This window comes from Mauremys reevesii, linkage group 4 (genome assembly GCF_016161935.1).
Source record: "Mauremys reevesii isolate NIE-2019 linkage group 4, ASM1616193v1, whole genome shotgun sequence".
Lineage (NCBI taxonomy): Eukaryota > Metazoa > Chordata > Testudines > Geoemydidae > Mauremys > Mauremys reevesii.
This window is the reverse complement of record NC_052626.1, coordinates 66,402,184-66,422,850: the sequence shown is the minus strand read 5'-3', so window position 1 is coordinate 66,422,850 and position 20,667 is coordinate 66,402,184. Positions and strand designations below refer to the sequence as shown.

The 20,667-nt window shown below is 45.1% G+C and overlaps 1 protein-coding gene across 3 annotated transcripts in view; it reads right to left on the bottom strand.

Moving 5' to 3' along the window:
- Window positions 1-14,946, bottom strand: part of SLC8A3 (solute carrier family 8 member A3) — a 194,612-nt gene extending 179,666 nt beyond the window's left edge. For 2 of the 3 annotated variants that reach the window (XM_039537989.1, XM_039537990.1), the window contains exon 1: window positions 14,382-14,946. The gene's annotated coding sequence lies outside the window, so the exon portion shown is untranslated. Of the gene's footprint in view, window positions 1-1,124; window positions 1,180-14,381 lie in introns of all 3 variants that reach the window. The other variant, XM_039537987.1, reaches the window with a different exon arrangement.
- Window positions 14,947-20,667: the final 5,721 nt, after the last annotated feature.

The window sequence follows — 20,667 nt, the reverse complement described above, 5'->3', positions numbered from 1 at the left end:
CCGATATTAGCGCTACTCCTCTCGTTAGGGAGGAGTACAGAAACCGGTTTAAAGAGCCCTTTATACCGATATAAAGGGCCTCTTAGTGTGGACGGATGTGGCGTTAAATCGGTTTAATGCTCCTAAAACCGGTTTAAACGCGTAGTGTAGACCAGGCTTAGATATGAACAAGGTTCCTGTTGAGCCTCATTTGAAGTGAGTCAGATGAGGGATTTCAGACCTATGACAGTGAGATTAAAATGTGAATTTTTTCACCCCATTTTGGAAAATCTGTGTCTTTTTGGCATATCATATCTCAAAGATGGCTTGGCCTAGAAACTCTGCATTTGTTTTATTCTCCGATCCTCCACAAAGATCAATCCCGTCGTGTGTTTTGGGGAAGGCTTTATATTTAAAATGTTGAAGTTATTTGCTACAGACCTTTGAAGCCCTTAATCCAGGAGCTGCCCTGCACCCTTGTAATCTGCTTGCACCCTTGAGCTAGTCACCTAGCTCGGAACTAACTTAGCAGTTGTCACAAGGAGGACTTTAAAGTCATCTACTATAGGAAACTGACCTCCCACTGGCACCATTAGCTCAGTGTCCAATATTAGATGAGGCCTTAACAAACCCACCCATATTCAAAGGTGCAGATTACAGGGAGGATAGAAAGGGAGTGTTAAAGTTATTTGGGTACCTTTACTGCATTTTCACACTTCCCAGTATTTCTCAGAGGTTTGGGGAGGTTTTTAAGTCTTGCCTTACCTTAACACTTCTTGCCCTTTCAATGTTCCTTTTAAATCTTCAGTAATCGTCTACATTTCCCCCCATTCAATTTTGTTTTGTTTTTTTATATATAAACACAATTTTAAGAACAGTGACTAAATTTGTCTGGGAACGTACCTACCCCGTTTGCAGTGGGACAGCACAAGGAGTGTGTTCCCCTTACATTCCACTTGAGCCTTGTTTTTAAGGTTTAGCACTTCTTGTGCTGATCTGCTGCGTCGGAGTACATTTTACCCATACCCTATAAGTCTACTCTACATAGGCAGGTGGCAATTCTCCAAAAAGAGACATAGTTTTGGAGTTTAATGTATCCCCTCCCACACACACATCCCCATATCATATATCATTCGAAAGCTTACCTCATCTAAATGTACTTAAAAGTATGATGTGCAGCTGTCAACTGGTGCCATAAGCCTGTAGGTGAGGGGAAACAATGGTACCCATAATAAGAAAGTGTCCTTTTTTGCCATTTCACTGTTTGTTAATTTCAACACCTTAATGTGGTGTCATATTGGTCAAAGCTACCAGATGACAATGCATTAAAAAAGATTTGTATGGGTTTTGCATGGGGAATTATTTTTTTCCAGAACTGATGAAGCTCTTTAGCTCATGACAAAAATGGTAAATATCAACATCTTTAAATAATACTAAGATTAAATGTTTTCACATTGCATATTCTTAGTTGTCAAAAGCAACAAAGAGTCCTATGGCACCTTATAGACTAACAGATGTATTGGTATTACTCTATAAGGTGCCACACGACTCTTTGTTGCTTTTTACAGATCCAGACTAACACGGCTACCCCTCTGATACTGTTAGTTGTCAAGGTATCTCAAGGGATTATAACAGTTTTCTATATTTTCAGTTGAGAGTTGTGGGCCAGATCGGTCTCTCCCGGAAGGTTGTACAGCTGTAGATTGCATACCCATAGTTTTGCATAGTGGATAGATATAAACATACGTGAATTCCTAATACTGTATAATGCGTCTCAGTTTATAAGGTTTTGTACATATAATGTAGTTTGTGGCATCCAGTCTGCCTGGTAGAAGGTTTTAATTTGTAATTGCCTAGGCATGCCATACTAGCTTTTGAAATATTCTAGCAACTAGATTTTTAAATTCAGTAACCCTTATGCATAGATAGTGTTGGAGATTACAATACACAGCTTCATATTATGAATATGCAAAAGCTAAGAAAAAGAAATGGCCTTACAAGAAATATTGAAGACAAAGTTCATGCCTTTTAGTTCAGAGGCAAGAAGAGCACGTTATATGCAGTCCAGTAGCCAGGGACCCGGGGGTTGGATGGGGCATGGGAGTCCCGGGGGCCTGTCAGGGGGGTTGGATAAGGGGAGGGGTCAGGGGAGTCCCGGGATGGGACAGTCTGGGGACAAGGAGCAGGAGGGATTGGATGGGTCAGGGATTCTGAGGGGGGCAGTGAGGGGGCAGGGACCAGACTGTTTGGGGAGGCACAGCCTGCCCTACCCAGCCCTCCATACAGTTTTACAACCCCGATGTGGCCCTCGGGCCAAAAAGTTTGCCCACCGCTGTTGTAGCTACAGACAGCATCAGGCTTACAGCCAGCAGGGGAGGGTGGCCTCTGACTCCTCCCTTTCCCCTCCCCCTGGCTTCCTTCCTGCCAACCGTTATGTAGCTCCTGGCTAACGAGGCCGGCAGCTGTTCCCCATTTGCCACTTAGGTCTGGGCTTACTCAGCCAGCTCCAATTCTCCTTTCCTGATTGGAGCTGGCATGACAGAGGTGTGGCTCAGGGTTTCCTAGCCAGCACCCAGTCACACTATGCAACACAGTAAGTACAGTGTACATCAGAGATGCCATGGCTGTCATACAAATGATGGCTGGAGACAAACTCCACACATTCAACTGGCTGCTGAGAATTTGAGGAAGGTCCTAAAAGGATTTGGCAAAACTAATTCTGTAATCAAACTCTTTAACAGATAGGACAACAGTACCTCTGAAAACTGCAGAATGACAGCACCGGACAGGATCTAAGGTTGAATGCAAGAAATACCAGATGATTGGTGGACACCCTGTGCCTCCAAGAAAAAGTTTCCAAATGTGGCATTTAACAAGCCCCCACTTGTAAAATTCCTCTCTGAATACATGGTCCAAAGTGCCCCTGAGAGTAGGCATACGCCCAAAACAAACACTCCTTCTTGCTGGATGCTTTTCCAACAGTGAAGTAGCAAAGCCCACTACCGCTACAGGTGGTTGAAGAAGCCTAAGACTTGTATAGTACTCAAGAGGAAGGGGACACAAGCATAGCTGCCAACTCCATGGGTGCTCCAGGGCCAGAGAACCCATGGAAAAAAATTAGTGAGTGCTTAGCACCCACTGGCAGCCAAGTTCCTCCCCCCACCCCAAGCATCTCCCACCCACAGGTGGCCCCACTGATCAACTCCTCCTCCTCCCCCTCCCTCCCAGCTGTTCCCCGGCATGCAGGAGGCACTGGGAGGGAGGGAGGGGGAGGAGTGGGGACGGGGTGTGCTCAGGGTGAGCGTTGAAAAGAGGCGGGGCCTTGGGGCAAGGGGTGGAGTGGGGGCAATCCTGGGGCAGAGTGTGGGAGCGTCAAGCATTCCCCTAGTAGAGAGGCACCTATGGACACAAAGATTATGCTGTACGTGCCAATATAGCTTTTGGGCCTCCGGGTGTCAAAAGAACCCTAGTAATTAGGTCTCCTGATACAGCTGTCTTAGTCCTTGCTGTTCACTACTTTCCAAAAATGGAACCCATAGATAACATGTAGATAGTTGGGCTAGTTATGGTGCCCATTTCTGACAAGTATCGCTTCATACCTGTGCATGCAATTTGTGATGCACTCTCTCCTGACTTCTGCAACATACTTCCTGCTGTATATGCATTAACAGAATGTGACTCTGAGCCACCCCTATTTGGTATTGAGGGGGAAAAAAAATCTGTGTTTAATGTTGTCAAAACAAAGGGAATTTACCACTTCAGATATTTTGCCAAATTGGGAGAGATGGACGGAGAAGCCACAATTTCTGCAGCAAGGAAGTTGGTAGCAGTGCTGTATGACCAGAGCGAGACAGAAAAGATGACCCACAGATGCTGGAGTTGCTTGAACCTCAATCTAGCCATCAAAAAGGACAAGTCACTGGCCAAACTTCCACCATGTGAGGGCAGTTTTGAAGAGCATGCCAAAAGAGCATTTTGACAAAGCTTTGGATGTCTTCGCACATAGGTTAACCAGATATTGGATCACCTTTGCAAGCAACATGGATGGAAAAATGGGGATGATGAGCTATTTCCTGTATTTTTCAAGAGCCCAATGGCACTTGAGCTTCTACATGACTGTATTTGTGCCTGCACCTTTAGGGATCACTGGAGAATCAACTTAGTCTGAAGTGAGAACAATCTTCCCTGCACAGAACTGTGTATACGCCAAGGCAATGAAGACTGTGGTATCCCACGCACTCTCGACAGAAATCAGAGTGATGAACAAGATGATGAGAATGATGTTGACTAGAAATGTCACCTGTGCTATTATATTTCAATGATACGTGCACAAATTTATTATTAGATTTTGTTTTACCCTTTAGATTGCTGCTTCTTTTGAGGTCACAAAGAAATCCAATTTGATGTCTTAAAATAATACAGAGTCATTAAACTAACAAATGAATGCAAATATTTCAAAGAAGTCATTTTAACATATTGATGGGGTCAGTGTTTATCACTGTTTCTATGGTACCACTTGAAAGCTCCTCATCTTAAAGTAGACATAACAGGCTTTCAAATGATATATGATGTGTGTGTATGTACAGAGAATACATTAAGTTGACCGAATTGGTGGTTTCTGCTGCTCACCTCACAGGCATACAACCACAGACTGTGATTTTATCAGATCTCAGACATGGATGGAAGATCAGCAAGGAAATACAGAGTGCTTAAGGAGTGGTGCTGGTAATTTAGTAGGTGGCACATTTCCCTCTGGATAAATACTTATCCAGTGTGGAACTGGTACAATGTTATGGGATACTGTGCTACTGGAGGGTGTCCCCTTTCCAAAAAGGGGAAAGACCTAATGGTTTTTAGGAGACCCCCCCCAGGATAATTTTAGTAATAATAGGGGCTGTTCATCTCAGCATTATAGCCAAAGTTCCCAACTGAGATTATTACATTCTGCCTCATTAAGTTCTCTCTGTAGCTTGTGTTTAATGAAGTTGTCACAGTTCAGGGCAACTGCACCTGGATTTCCCTCCTCCCCAGTGGTCAGTAAGGCCACCACTCTTGGCTTTCAGCTCCCCGGCTGTGGCCTCTCTTGGATGGAGACACCGGTCTCTCTCCCTTCTGACTGGGGTGTTTCCAGGTTGGATAGTTCCCTGCCTTCACTGTGGCCTGGTCTACACTAGGCGTTTAAATCGGTTTTAGGAGCGTAAAACCGATTTAACGCCAAAACCGTCCACACTAGGAGGCACCTTATATCGATTTTAATGGCTCTTTAAACCGGTTTCTGTACTCCTCCCTAACGAGAGGAGTAACGCTAGTATCGGTATTAACATATCGGATTAGGGTTAGTGTGGACGCTGATCGACGGTATTGGCCTCCGGGAGCTATCCCACAGTGCACCAGTGACCGCTCTGGACCGCAATCGGAACTCGGATGCAGTGGTCAGGTAAACAGGAAAAGCCCCGCGAACTTTTGAATATTTCCTGTTTGCCCAGCGTGGAGCTCCGATCAGCACGGGTGGCGATGCAGTCCGAAATCAAAATAAAAGAGCTTCCGCATGGACCATGCGGATGTGATCGCTGTAAGGGCAGGCAAATCCGTTCTATCAGCGCTCCGTTACAGAAGATGAAATTCAGAATCCTTTTTTAAAAATCTCCAGACAGACGCCATAGCAGGGACTCAGCGCACTGCAGCGTGACAAGCGTAACGGAAAGCCAAAGAATCAAATGGATGCTCATGGACTGGAGGACTGAAGCTATCTCACAGTTCCTGCAGCCTCCGAAAATTATTTGCATTCTTGGCTGAGCTCCAAATGCTTCTAGGGTCAAACACAGTGTCCGCGGGTCAGGGCATAGCTTGGCAATCTACTCACCCACCCCTCACCCACCCCCAGAAGCGAAAGGTAAAACAATCCTCTGACTCTTTTACATGTCACCCTATCTTTACTGAATGCTGCAGATAGACGCAGCACTCAACACCAACATCCTTGCTCCCCCCCTCCCCGCCATGGGTGGCTGATGGTACAATATGATGGAAATCCATCCTCATCATCAGCATCAGCTGATCGTGCAAAAAGATGGAAATCCATCCTCATCATCAGCCTCAGCTGATGGTACAAAAGGACTGGTAACCGTCCTCGTCATCAGCCTATTGGCCCTAATTTTTTCTGGTGGATGGATGGTGCAATATGGCTGGTAACCATCCTCATCATAGCAACAGGGGGCTGAGCTCCATCAGCCCCCACCCTTCATGTGTAAAGAAAAGATTCAGTTGCCCCTGGACTAGCAGTGGGATGCTGGGCTTCTCTCCTACACACTGCTTAATGTCCTGTCTGGACTATCATAGCAGCTGGAGGCTGCCTTCCACTCATTTCTCACTAACAAGTCAGTGTGTCTTATTCCTGCATTCTTTATTAATTCATCACACAAGTGGGGGGACAATGCTACGGTAGCCAAGAAAGGCTGGGGGAAGAACGGAATCAACAGGTGGGGTTGTTACAGGAGCACCCCCTGTGAATAGCATACAGATAATAATTTCTGCAGGCTCTGACACAGAGCAGCTGTGCTCTCTGGTTCTATGATACGGTGGTTCTCTAGCACACTTGCCTATATTAGGCAGCACTGATTCTATTTTTAGATACCAAAAAGGAGGGATTGACTCAGGGAGTCATTCCCAATTTTTGCTTTTGTGCCCCTGGCTGATCGGCCAGGGGCACTTATGACAGCAGCTAATGGTACAAAACGATGGAAGGTGCAATATGGCTAGTAACCAATCTTGACTTTTGCGCCCCTGGCTGATTGGCCAGGGGCACTAGCAGCAAATGGTACAAAAGGACTGGTAGCCATGATCATCCTCAGTTCCAATTTATGGAAGGGTTTGGATGGTGCAATATGGCTAGTAACCATCTCTGCTGTCATGCAAAAGCAAAAGCATGCTTCTGTGTAGCGCTGCTGAATCGCCTCTGTGAGCGGCATCTAGTACACATACGGTGAGAGTCACAAACGGCAAAACAAGCTCCATGATTGCCATGTTATGGCATCTGCCAGGGCAATCCAGGGGAAAAAGGCGCGAAATGCTTGTCTGCCGTTGCTTTCCCAGACGAAGGAGTGACTGACGACATTTACCCAGAACCACCCGCGACAATGATTTTTGCCCCATCAGGCACTGGGATCTCAACCCGGAAGTTCCAAGGGGCGGGGGAGGCTGCGGGAACTATGGGATAGCTAGGGAATAGCTACCCACAGTGCAACGCTCCAGAAATCGACGCTAGCCACGGACCATGGACGCACACCACCGATTTAATGTGCTTAGTATGGCCGCGCTCCACCCGATTTTATAAATTCTGTTTTACAAAACCGGTTTATGCAAATTCGGAATAATCCCGTAGTGTAGACGTACCCTGTGTCATTCCCAGCACAAAGAGGTTGCCTTAGGACTCCTGCTTGCTTTCTCTTTAGAGACAGATACCAGTGTAATTGCTACAGATGCAAGTTGCCACACCTTACAGCCTACTGTATTCTTAAGGTAAAAAGCATTACAGAGAAAACATTCAAAACAATAAAAAGAACCTACAAACTTATCAGCATGTGTATCAGTAGGGCCCTACCAAATTCATGGTCCATTTTGGTTAATTTCACGGTCATAGGATTTAAAAAAAAAAAATCATAAATTTCATGATTTCAGATATTTAAATCTGAAATTTCATGGTGTTGCAATTGTAGGAGTGTGACCCAAAATGGGGTGGGGGGGGGGAAATCACAAGGTTACTGTAGGGAGGTCGCAGTATTGCCACCCTTACTTCTCCGCTGTTGCTGGTGGCGGCACTGCCTTCAGAGCTGAGCTCCCAGTCAGCAGCCACCACTCTCCAACTACCCAGTTCTGAAGGCAGCACCTCTACCAGCAACAGCGCAGAAGTAAGGATGGCATGGTATGGTATGCGATTGCCACTCTTAGTTCTATGGTGCTACCTTCAGAGCTGGGCCCTCAGCCAGCAGCCGCCACTGTCCGGCTGCCCAGCTCTGAAAGCAGCAGCGCAGAAGGAAGGATGGCATTGTATGGTATTGCCACTCGTACTTCTGCTCTGCTACTGGTGGGACACTGCCTTCAGAGCTGGGCACCTGGCCAGCAGCCACTGCTCTCAGGCAACCTAGCTCTAAAGGCAGCACAGAAGTAAGGGTGGCAATACCGCAACCCCCCTGCAATCCCTTTTTGGGTCAGGACCCCCAGTTTAAGGAATGCTGGTCTCCCCCGTGAAATCTGGTCTTTGGTGTAATTTTATCCTGTACTATACAGATTTCACGGGGGAGACCAGATTTCACAGTCCATGATGCGTTTTTCACTGCCGTGACTTTACTAGGGCCCGACTTATCAGATATCACCACCATTCTCACATGGGCTCTGGCAGCCGCAGTCTTTCAATAGAGCAGCCTTCTGGTTACAAGTTCATCAGAGCTTCAGCTCAGGACAAGTGCACAGTCTCACAGGGCCTCAGTAGGACAAGTCCTTCCAATCCTCCCCTAAGGATTCAAGGCCCTCTGTGGAGCAGGAGCCCTGTCCGTATGCTGGGTCAGGAAGAAAACCCTGAGGTTTTCCAGAAGTCTTTGTCTGTAGGTCTCTGGAGAATCCAGTTTGAACTAGTGTATAAATATCTCCCCAGGGGGGATGACTTCAAACAGTTGAGAACAGAAGTAGTACATTAGCATCCCCCCTCCCTACTAGAAAAGGTACCAGAATGACACAATAACCCATACACAATTGTGTTTTTAATACAATGTACCCCAAAGGTGTTAACTCTAATTCAACAGGGGTACACTGAACTCAATTAAGCTTATCTAAATTCCGTAAGGTTTCTTCGGTATATTACAGGATATTGTCAGTCTGTCACAGCAGTATTCTACATTACTACCTAAACAGCTGCAGAGCATTGCTTTGTGCTGTTAAACAGCTGCCAAGTCATGCTCCAGAGGTGGCTACTTATCAACGTGGAAACTGAAGGGATTCCTAAGAGTATATTCTTTCCAAGGGCTAGATCCACAAAAGGGACTTAGGCAATGCATTGTGTAGAGTGTTAGGCGTTGCATTAGGAAAGTTAGGTGCCTAAGACGTTTGGGATCCACAAAAGGCAGCATGCCAAGTGGGGGACTTGCCTAAGCTAGCTAGTAGGAAATACCAAGAAAGAGGGGTAGGTCGTAAAGCTCTCCCGCCCACCACCCAGGGAGTCAGGCACCTAAATCTGGGCTGGAAGGAGGCATCTATCTTTGCTTGGGTTGAGTCAGGCACCTAAGCGGTATTTTGCATGGAAGAGGGTTAGGGCACTCACCCAGGATTTGGGAGATCCAGGTCCAATTCTCCCCTCTGCCTGATGTGGAGCAGGGATTGGAACCCATTCAGTTCTCAGGTGAGTGCTTTAGTAACAGGACTATGGGATAGTCTGGACTATGAGATCTCCGTCTTTCCCACCAAAGCTGTTCCACCGTGTATAAATAAATAAATACGCATTGGGCCAAGGAGTGAGCTCTACAGCCCAGCAATTAGGGCACTCACCTGAGAGGTGGAAGACCCGCATTCAGATCTCTGCTCCACACATGCAGAGAGAGAGAGAGAGAGAGCACGCATTGATGTGGGAGACCCGGCTACAATGCTCTCTCTCTCGCTACATGCATGGAACAGAGATCTGAACGCAAGTGAGTGCCCTAACCACTGGGCTAAAGGAGGCTGTTACTGCCTCCACCCGCTCATCCCCCCACAGCCAGGCCATTTTGTGTGGGTTTAGGCATACTCTAAGACTGCCTACCGGATCAGGCCTCATGGGCTGGGGGTTGCCTAGTTTGAGGATCCTGCTGGGGTTTAGGTACGAGATGGGTACCCAGGTGCCACGACTGAGGTGGCTGTACGCATGCTCACTGTTAGAAACTCGGATGCCAAGGGATTTTAGGAACCTACAGGGTTAGGTGGCAACTGATTAGGGGTTTTGAGGATCTCAGTGGCACCTAAATGTTGGACTTAGAACCCTAAATCCTTTTGTGGATCTAGCCTTAAAGCTCTTCAAAACCTTTCTGGATAAAAAGCCCTTCAGATGTACAAAATATTAATCTTGTTTGACCACCATGTCTCTGCCTGAACTTGTAGCTCGGAGGCTCAGATAAAAGGAGGCTGGGTACTCCTCCACTTAGCGCATGCGCAATGTGCCTCAGGTGGGGGTAGAGTACAGGGGTCGATTGGAGAGCGATCTGCTGTGGACTTGGCAGGTCTTCACTAGATCTGCTAAACCAACCGCTGGTGGATCGATCTCAGAGCCTTGATCCCGGCTACTAAACTCTAACCACCTGCCCCGCACCCTGCCCAACAACCAGAATTAGATACATAAGCTCTTCAGGATGCACATTGTCATTGACTACATGTTTGTATAGCACTTAGCAACATGGGCACCCAACCTGGCTGATGCCTCTAGCAGTTACTGTAATATAAATGATATACAAACAGTAACAACTGTGAAATTACCTGGACACAGAGGGGTGATTGGATGCCGGAGTATCTCAACTATGAATTTCCTGGCTTCAGAGGTTTTTCCATGTTAACATCTGAGATTTCCCCTCCCCCCTTTGTGTAATTTAATTTCTTTTATTTATTTTTAATACAGAATTAGATCATATTACCGCCTGATTGAAAAACAAATTAAATTTGGCAGGCAAAGCCATTTTTGATTGTACAAACATGCAAAAATGTTTTTAAAAAGGCTCCTTGGTTATTCAGGATGTTTTGGGATGGGGGGGATTGCTGTATTTTGACTGAATAACATAATCCATTTATATTTATAAACCTTGGTTTTAAAATATTGTTATGGAGGAAGAATTCATTTTAATGTGGTTTCTCTAAAAAGTGCTGACACACTCAATTATAACACTGCCTATCCTTGGAAAGGGAGGATGTCTTATTCAGCCAGGACTTTCTGAAGCTGTCCAATTGTACGGATACACACCAAATCAAAACACAAGAGAAGTCAATGGCCTAGTCAAGTCCCTTAGCAAACCACCTTTTAACCAGCAGTAGGATTTGCCATAGACTCTCAGACCATCTCCATCCAGCTTCAATACCCCGTGTTTCAGAGAAAAAAAATATATAAACATACTCAGCCAAATTCATCCCTGGTGTAACTCTGCAGCTGTCATACTTACAGCTTTTATTCCACAACCTTTGAAATACAAAGATAAGAAAATTCAGGAGCAGCATTTCAAACGATTCACTTGTCTGCAAGGGATACGTATAGCATTCCTCAACAACAAGTCAAGTCTATTATTTTGAATACAGATTGTACTGGGCAGCTCACACTCTTGCACATGCTCAGTGAGCACCAACAGAAAAGCATCTTGGATATGGTATAGATTTCACATGACCCAAGGATTCCACAATACTTAGAATACAAGTGTAATATCCTAGTGGTGTAATTCTGAAGACTGGTGTTTGGAACAATGGAGAGTGTCTGCATGATCCAAAACATAATGGACTATCCAGTCTGGATACGAGTACTGGGAACACTACTTGTCATAATCTAAGTTAGCCCACTTATATGTAAAGTGACATTTATTCTGAATATTGAGTAGTGCAAGTGCTGCTGTGCATGTCCATTTCTTGATAGATATGTGCCCCCCTTAATCCTAGTATCTGAGAACCTCACCAGCTTTAAATGAATTTATCCTTGCAAACCCGATGGGAGGTAGGGAAATGTCATCATCCCCATTTTGCAGATAGGGAACTGAGCTGCAGAAAGATTAAGTGACTTGCACAAGATCCCAAATGAAACTTGTGGCAGAGGCAAGGAGTGAACCCACGTCTTCCCAGTTCTAGTGCAGCATCTTAACCACAAGCCCTTGGTGATGCATGCTGGTGCCAAGTCTGGGACAGCATGTTTGGGTGTTTTTGATTTTGGAACTATGTTAATTGGAGTTCTGGATTATTAGACTAAGACATTTCTGTTTGGATATATTTCACCTTTTATCTGAGGAGCTGAAGTGCTTTATAAATATCAATTAAGCAAGCCTCAACTCTCATCTCCATGCAGTAGATATTATACCCATTTATTTACAGATAGGTAAACTGAGAAAAAAGGAGGTTGAGGGACTTGTTCCAGGTCATACTACAAGTTAGTGGCAGAGCAGAGAAGAGAAATCAGGAGTCCCAGCTCCCATGTTACAGCTCTAATAAGATAAACACCTCCTCTTTCCTGAACCATATATTCTTTAATAGAGGGTTTATGCCCTCTCTCCTTCTAACTCATTAGTTCTATCCAGGGAACAAAAATTATTGCAACAGACAACCACCAAGCTTACATGCAAGCACACGAGTTACCAAACATGAATTGCCTTCATTACTAAAATTGCACGAAAGGCAAATAAAATGCCTGTAACCCAGCTGCAGTTGGGGAAAAGTTAGAAACTTGCTCTGACTGTTAGCACCACATTTGAAAGCTGCCTCTCCTTTCCCCATTGCACTAAGCCTACAAATTATCTACAAGGCCTGTGATGTGTAATGATCCCCTACAGCCAGTTCCTGCTCTCCTTGGCTTCAACAGCAGGCTGCAAGAGCTGAACAGATGAAAGCTTTTGAGATGTTGGCTAGAGGTTGCCCACAGTCTCCCATTGCTCTGTCTTTAGGACCTCCTCTTAGAATCAAAAATAGCTCGGCAAAATTGTCCTTTCCCCTAATAGATATCAGGAGAAGATGATGTGAATAGAAATGTATCTTCTCACACTCCCAACAAAAAGGCCATTATAGGACACACACACACACACACACACACACGCCACCTCACCTTAATTTTTAAGTACATTTGGGGAGGTTAACCCTAAAAACAAGCCCTCAGGATATCCCAAGCAAGCCAAGAACCCCATTATTACACTGCAGTTCAGCTTGAGAAAAATGTGCATGTCACTTTTTTTAAATGTACAGGTGTTTGATTTCAGACCCACAGGGAGACTTACTGGTAGGGAAAATATAAAATAAAAAAGGAAGGGAGGGGGGAGTATAAAATTATTCAACATTTAGGTCAAATTGTGTGTGCGTTCAGAGGATTGTGGGGGTTGGAAGAAACCATTGTTAAAAGGGGTACAGAAGAAAGTCCTATGTCTTCCTATGCTTGGCAGTATTTGGCTGGTCCCCGCTCCCTCTTGGGGAAGGGAGACCAAGGTATAAGAAGCCATGAGGGCAGCAGGGTAACCCCCTTCCGAAGAGCAGAAATCCCAGCTTGTCTCCTACTACAAAGTAAACTGCCCTTGCCCTATTTAGGGAAGAGCATGGCGCAGTAGCTATATTTGAAAACCGAGGTAAACAAGATCTCAGCACAAGTGGATGGAGCACAACAGCTGTGCGAGATTAATCGCACACGCTGAGAGCCAGCCAGGCAGACACACCGGGGGCTTCCAGGGGTTCCTTTCCCTTTGAAGGGATCATAACAATCCTGCTCCCGATTCTTGGGGGGGGGGGGCTTGTGTGCCACTCCCCTCCCCCGCCCGCTCCCAGGAATAAATCAAAATAAAACGCTCTCGCCTGCAGCCAGAGAGATTCACCGACGCTGTTGCAAGCTTTTTTTATGTCCTAAGGGAAATTGCACCTGGCCAATTTCAACCGCTTTGCAAATTGCACGCTGCCCCTTCGGATCGCTTCCCTAGCCCGAGTCGGGCATTGAAAAGCAAGAAATTTATAGCACTGCATTAGAGGCATTTACTCCGGCTAACGTGCCCGCTCCCCTCCCCACACCAACCCGGGGAGGGGGCACTGGAAACTACCTCTTCTGCCGTACAGCCTCCGCCGCTCGCTTTTGCACAGGAGCTGAGGGGCTCTCGGCACGTTCGCCTTGAAGCCCGGGTTTGGGTCTGCAACTGCTCCTCGGGCTGAGCGTTTTCCCTTTCAGCTGCCGCCGGCTTGTTGTTATTTTAGATCGGACCCATCCCCCCTCCCCCGGAAAGCTCCTGGTCCCCGAAACGTGATATTACAGAGGGGAGGGAAACAGAGCCACGTTATCCGAGCACCCGGAGCATGGAAACAGCAGCTCCCCTGCCTTGCAAAACCCACCCGCTTCTTCGCCCGGCCCAGGCGCAGAGGCTGCTCGCGCCGGGATGCGAAGCTGCAGCAGGCGGCTTATCTCCAGCTGTACGTGTGTACACACACACACACACACACACACACCGGGGGGGTGGGCAGGAAAACGGCACGATTGTGACAAATCTGTCCGGGTTTCCAATGTTAAAACCCCTTCTCTGCTGGATGCTCTTACAGCGAGATCCCTGCTCCCCGCACCACCCCACTATACCTCAATGGGAATTCGCATGCAATAAATCAGGACCCGCTTCATAGCAGGAAACTTAACCACACGCCCTGCATTTCCTACAGAGCGGGGATAGAGCCCTCTTACTTACCCCGCCTGGTTGCCTTTCTGACTTCCGGGGGGGGCTGCTTGCTCCCCAGTACAGATCCTGCCGGTTCTTAAACAGAGCTCATTGCATCTGGTGGTTAATCACTGACTGGGGAGGGGCGCGGGGTCCTCCTTTGCATGTCAGTCCAACTTGCCTCGCTTGCTAAAAAACCTCTGCTCTCTTTTGCAGCTGTCAGGGTGAGTGGGGAAGTACATCGGGAAATCGGGGGCGGGGGGCAGGGAGGGGTGGTTGAATGTTGATAAATCCACCAGCCTTGATCTCCTGGGGTGTGCAATATAGTTTGAGGCGGGGAGATGTGGGCAGGGAAAGAATGAGGAGGAGGAGGATGAATGGGGATTGAAGAGGAAAAATTGAATTGTGCCCCAGTTGCAATCGAATCTGCCGGGCTTCCCCCTTCTCTCTCACACCATCGGGGCTCAGCTGAGACTTTCCAGCATCACAGCACCAGGCAAGCCGCTGAGCCTGACTTCTGAGAGACAACGAGGTTTGCACAACTGCAGCAAGAAGCCAAATCAAAAAGCCAATCTCTAAGCCTCCAAACTGCACGTCACCCTATCAGCTGGGCGCAAGAACTGCAACAGAATTACAAGCCATGCATATTTATTCTTCTGAATTGGGGGCGGGGGAGGTTTCCAGATTGTTTAAAGCAAAAAAAAAATCACAAACCCACAGACAAACCCTGTCCAAAATAAATACAGACAGACCAGCTTTATTAATTTCACACACGCTGATTGAACAGAGATCACCACTGGAGCCTCTAAGTGTATTGACTTGACTTTGTACCTTGTATATTTCAGTCAGAAGACTGAGGGATACCAGGAGCTCACCTTCAGATCAAAAGATATTGATTGTAAATCTTAAATTTAAAGTATCTGCCAAACACATCAGAGATTAAATATAGCCAAGAAAATTATATAGGCAAAGTCAGTCCTAGCTTTGTGTCCTGGGTATTCATTTGAAACTGCATGCTTTGTTTTGTGGTTGCGGAATCCACTCAGTCATCTTTTTAACCAAAGTCAAACAACTTGTGAGGGGTGGCAAATAATTTTTAGGCTAAAAATATGTGCTGCCTCACATGTTGGTATTTGACTTTGGCCAAAGCAGACTGGGCTAGGCATGTTCCACAACCACAGAACAGAATGATGGCTTTGCATTTTGTGTAAGACACAAAATTATGTACAGACACAATGTTTTTCACAGCCTAAAATTGCCTCTATATTTGTCAGGCACAACCGCAGCAGGGAAGGGTGAATGTATCTCCCCGAAGATTAACCTGTTGGCATAGGCTACCTCTGAAAGAATTATGAAGTATTGAAGAGCAAAGTCCTCAAACTCTACAGGGTACAAAAGAGTAACAAGCATTACTGTGGAATGAGGTACTGTTTTATAAAGGGAAGCTGGCTTTACTCGGTTGTAAACTCATCACCCTGGTATATTCTTTCATCATTCGACTTGTGCTGTGTTTTGAAGCAGTATCTTTTAGTTTGAAGACTTAAGCACTTACACAAGTGCAAATTGCCCATGTCAAAAGTGACTATGCCGACTAGCAACACAAAGTAGAACAGGGAGCATTCTGAATCTGTTCCAGAACCATGGAACTGCTCTGACCCCAGGCCTGTCAGAGCAGCAGATATATACATGGAGAAAGTTAAGACAGGAAAGGGATGCAGAGAGGTGAGAAGCTAGGCAAGGAAGAAAAGGCAAGTCAGAAAAAAAGGTACCTACAGAAAGAAAGAATGAATGAATAGCAGAGGGCTGCCTAGCCAAACAAGAAGAATGCAAAGTATCACACATGTACAGTACTTATGAACTCTAGCTGCTGCAAGCACACTCAGCTCCCAAAGTCAGCCACCACTGCTCTCCACAAATAACCCAACCCTTGCTGCAGAGTCAGAAGAACAGATGTGGCCTGTAGCCTCCGTGGGGCAGAGAGAGGGGGTTGCTGGAGGCTATCACTAAAGCATGTAGAGAAAATATTGCCCTTAGAAAATCAGACAAGGCTGAGAAAGGAGGCCCACCACAAACTAGCCATCTGGTTCACCCCAGAACAAGCAACAGCCACCTGTGCAACACATAAACAGCCACCTGTGCAACAGATAAGCTGGGCCGTTCCTGACACAGGCAAGGCAGCTCATCTGAATAACTGGAGCAGACCTGACAATAAAAGGGAGAGAGGGATCTGGGAGCAGCTCTCATTTACACAACACCAGGCACACATACAACAGAGAAAATGCACAGGATTGTAGCCCACACACAAACATGGGCCCCCCAGTAATACAAAAGCCAGCAGTCCCCCCCCCACACACACACACTATTGGCTAACATCAGGCTTTCACCATTCTACCGTGCTTTATGCCTGACACAGGGAAAACAATTATTAGCAATATCTATGCATAAAACCAGCAGCATGGCATTACTCCCTGAGATCTGTGAATGTCAGGGGAAGGCTAGAATGCTTTGCCTAAGCCACAAGCAGCTATGTGTATGGTCATGTTTCATTCAGTTTCTTCTGATACATGGTGCCTGGGCCATGGCCATTATCAGTCATGTGACAGTCATTACACCTATTCCTGCATTGTGTAAGAACAGAATTGGTACCAGTGTTGCTTCTAATCCTGAGCCCTGACACCAAGTAAGGTATGATGGAGGAGGAGAACAGCTTTTGTGGTTAAGACACAGAACCAGGAGTCAACAAGTATTGATTTCTGATCCCAACTGTGCCAGTGTGTGTGTCCTTGGCCTACTCACTCCATTTCTCATGCCTCAGTTCCCCATCTGTAATACAAGGACAAAAATAGCTCCTATTTCCTACCCTGTGTCTGACTTGTCCATGAAGAGGGTAAACTCAGTGGGACAGAGACTATGTGTTTGTGTGATTCTTAGCTGAATGGGGCCCCGATCCTCTGGCACTACTGTCATACAAACAATCATCCACGTTCATACAGGGGTGGTGTGAGGCTTCATTAGTTATATTATACTCTACCTGTGAATTGTTGCTTGTTATTAGGGCTGTTGATTAATCGCAGTTAACTCGCATAATTAACTCCAAAAATTAATTGCAATTAATCGCACCGTTAAGCAATAGAATACCAATTGAAATTTATTCAATATTTTTGGATGTTTTTCTACATTTTCAAATATAGTGATTTTATTACAACACAGAATACAAAGTATACAGTGCTCACATTATATTATTTATTACAAATATTTGCACTGTAAAAATGATAAACAAAATATAGTATTTTTCAATTCACCTCATACAAGTACCAAAGTGTAGTCTCTTTATCGTGAAAGTGTAACTTACAAATGTAGATTTTTTTGTTACATAATTGCATTAAAAAACAATGTAAAACTTTACAGCCTACAAGTCCACTCAGTCCTACTTCCTGTTCAGCCAATTGCTAAGACAAACAAGTCTGTTTACATTCATGGGAGATACTGCTAACTGCTTCTTATTTACAGTGTCACGTGGAAGTGAGGACAGGCATTTTCATGGCACTTTTGTAGCTGGCGTTACAAGGTATTTACGTGCCAGATATGCTAAACACTTGTATGTCCCTTCGTGCTTCGGCCACCATTCCAGAGGACATGCTTCCATGCTGATGATGCTTGTTAAAAAAATAATGCATTAATTAAATTTGTGACTGAACGCCTTGGGGGAGAATTGCATGTCTCCTGTTCTGTTTTACCCATATTCTGCCATATATTTCATGTTATAGCAGTGTTGGATGATGACCCAGCACATGTCTGTTTTAAGAACACTTTCACAAAATGCAAAGAAGGTACCAATGTGAGATTTCTAAGGACAGATACAGCACTCGATCCAAGCTTTAAGAATCTGAAGTGGCTTCCAAAATCAGAGAGAGACGAGGCATGGAGAATGCTTTCATATGTCTTAAAAGAGCAACACTCCAGTGCAGAAACCACAGAACCCAAACCACCAAAAAAGAAAATCAACCTTCTGCCGGTGGCATCTGACTCATGATGATGAAAATGAACATGCATCAGTCCGCTCTGCTTTGGATTGTTATCAAGCAGAACCTGTCATTAGCATGGACGCATGTCTTCTGGAATGGTGGTTGAAGCATGAAGGGACATATGAATCTTTAGCGCATCTGGCACATAAATATCTTGAGATGCTGGCTACAACAGTGCCATGCAAACACCCATTCTCACTTTCAGGTGACATTGTAAACAGGAAGTGGGCAGCATCATCTCCTGCAAATTATATCCAAACTTGTTTGTCTGAGGAGAACAAAAGATCAGGATCAGCTTATGAAGAATTCATTAACAAAAAGGGGGCTGAATTTTGTAATATGTTAATTCACCATGTAATAATTTGGATGAATAATTTTTAGCTCCTGGGTTGTCTGTGAGCTGTTTACTTTTCACGGTGTGTAGGTCATCACCATGTCACATGGCATTGTTTCAGCTCCCTTGATTGGATTACAAATATTTAAACAAGAGACCAACCAATAATGAGCTTCAGGTATAAATCTTCTTCCAAATAACTGTTCCTGCTCAGATCAATGAATATTCAGAATTCAAATATTTTTACAACTAGGCAGCAACTGTTCGAACATTTGATCGCAAATCATCACACACCTCAAACTGCACTTTTATTTGTGGGAAAATGTTAACAGATCTTTGTTTTTACTGTTTGACCAGCTCTAGGGGTCTGGCTATAGCCAGGAGATGGTGGTGGTATTCAGCACAACATTTTTCTTGTGGTGCTGGTTTCTACTGCCTCTTGACTTGTGCCTGACTTAGGAGGTTTACTCTGGTGCCAGTAGGGTGACCAGATGTCCCAATTTTATAGGGACAGTTCCAATTTTGGGGTCTTTTTCTTACATAGGTTCCTATTACCAACCACCCCCTGTCCCAATTTTTCATATTTGCTGTCTGGTCACCCTAGGTGCCAGCTACTTCATCTTACCAGACAAAACCCTTTCCTCAAACACACCTTTCCTCAGATTGCCCTTAGTGCTGGCTCATGGGCTGATGCTCGTACTTCCATTGGGGTTGAAGGAGTTACTCTGGAATTTTACCACACTAACTCAGGGCAGGATTTAGTCCAATATCTTCATTTCCTGGGGCTAAGAGACTACATCCCTTAATGGCAGGTGCAGAAGCTCTTCCAATCCACAATGCTTTTTTATTTGTTTTTGTTTTGTTTGTTTTTGTTTTTTTGTGGTGGTTATTTTTATTTTTTGTTTAATTCTCAGTGAGAGCTGGTCTAGAGTTGAGGCGTGACAGTACAAACTGCTTGGTGATAGGAACAAGGCCTAGGGGCAACACCCAAATTTATGGTTGATAATAATTTAAGACAGGCCCCTCTTTAATATACACACATTTTGTTTCACCTCAGCTCTACAACCCAACACATAAAATTGTGCCTAATACATGTAAGAAATGCTCCCAGGCATTTCCCTCTTTTTTCCCATTTTGTATGTGCATGAACTCATGTCCCTCCGTCAGGAAGAAATAAATTAGTACAACACGGGTACATTAAATATTTAATTTCTTAATAATCTTAAGATGTTTTTGGTAGGTACTAACCCAGGCAAGCAAGTATCCAAACCTGCCAATGAAAAATGTACCTTACTGTAGGTTAGTTTCAGGTATATTAAAGACACTGGACTGCAGTTTACATTCCCACAGCACTGACCTGAATTTCACTTTTTCATACTGGACTCCAGCACAGGTGATTTTTCAAGTGTTACCTGACAGACCTAGTAGAAGACAATTGAATACCAATACTGGACTACTGCTAACATACATTTATCTTCATGTTCATAGATGGATCACACACATATCAGACCATGACAACTGTAGCCAATAATTATTTGTTTTTATTGTGTGTGTGTGGTAAAACAAAAGCCTTTGTAAAATATTCCCTTTCAGCACCTCAATGTGGGGTAATAGTATTAACAGGACCCTGAGGGATCCCGTCTTCAGTTCTCTGTCAGTGCTTCCACATCAAGGACCCACCCACACATCCATTCTTTGTGTACTCAAAAACTGAAGCCACCTCCGAAACTCCCATTGATTTTACTGGTAATATGTGGTGTGCAAGACCTGCAGGGCTGGCGCTCAGTTTTTCATATAAAGAGATCTTTTTTTCTACCTGCCAATGCAACAAACAATCCATGATCTTAAAGATCCAGTTGAGTTCTTCCTTCCTTTAACTTCATCACAAGTTCGAGATTCTGGAACTAGGACTTAGCTGAAAATGGTGTTGTCAAAGATCTCACACACACACGCTCGC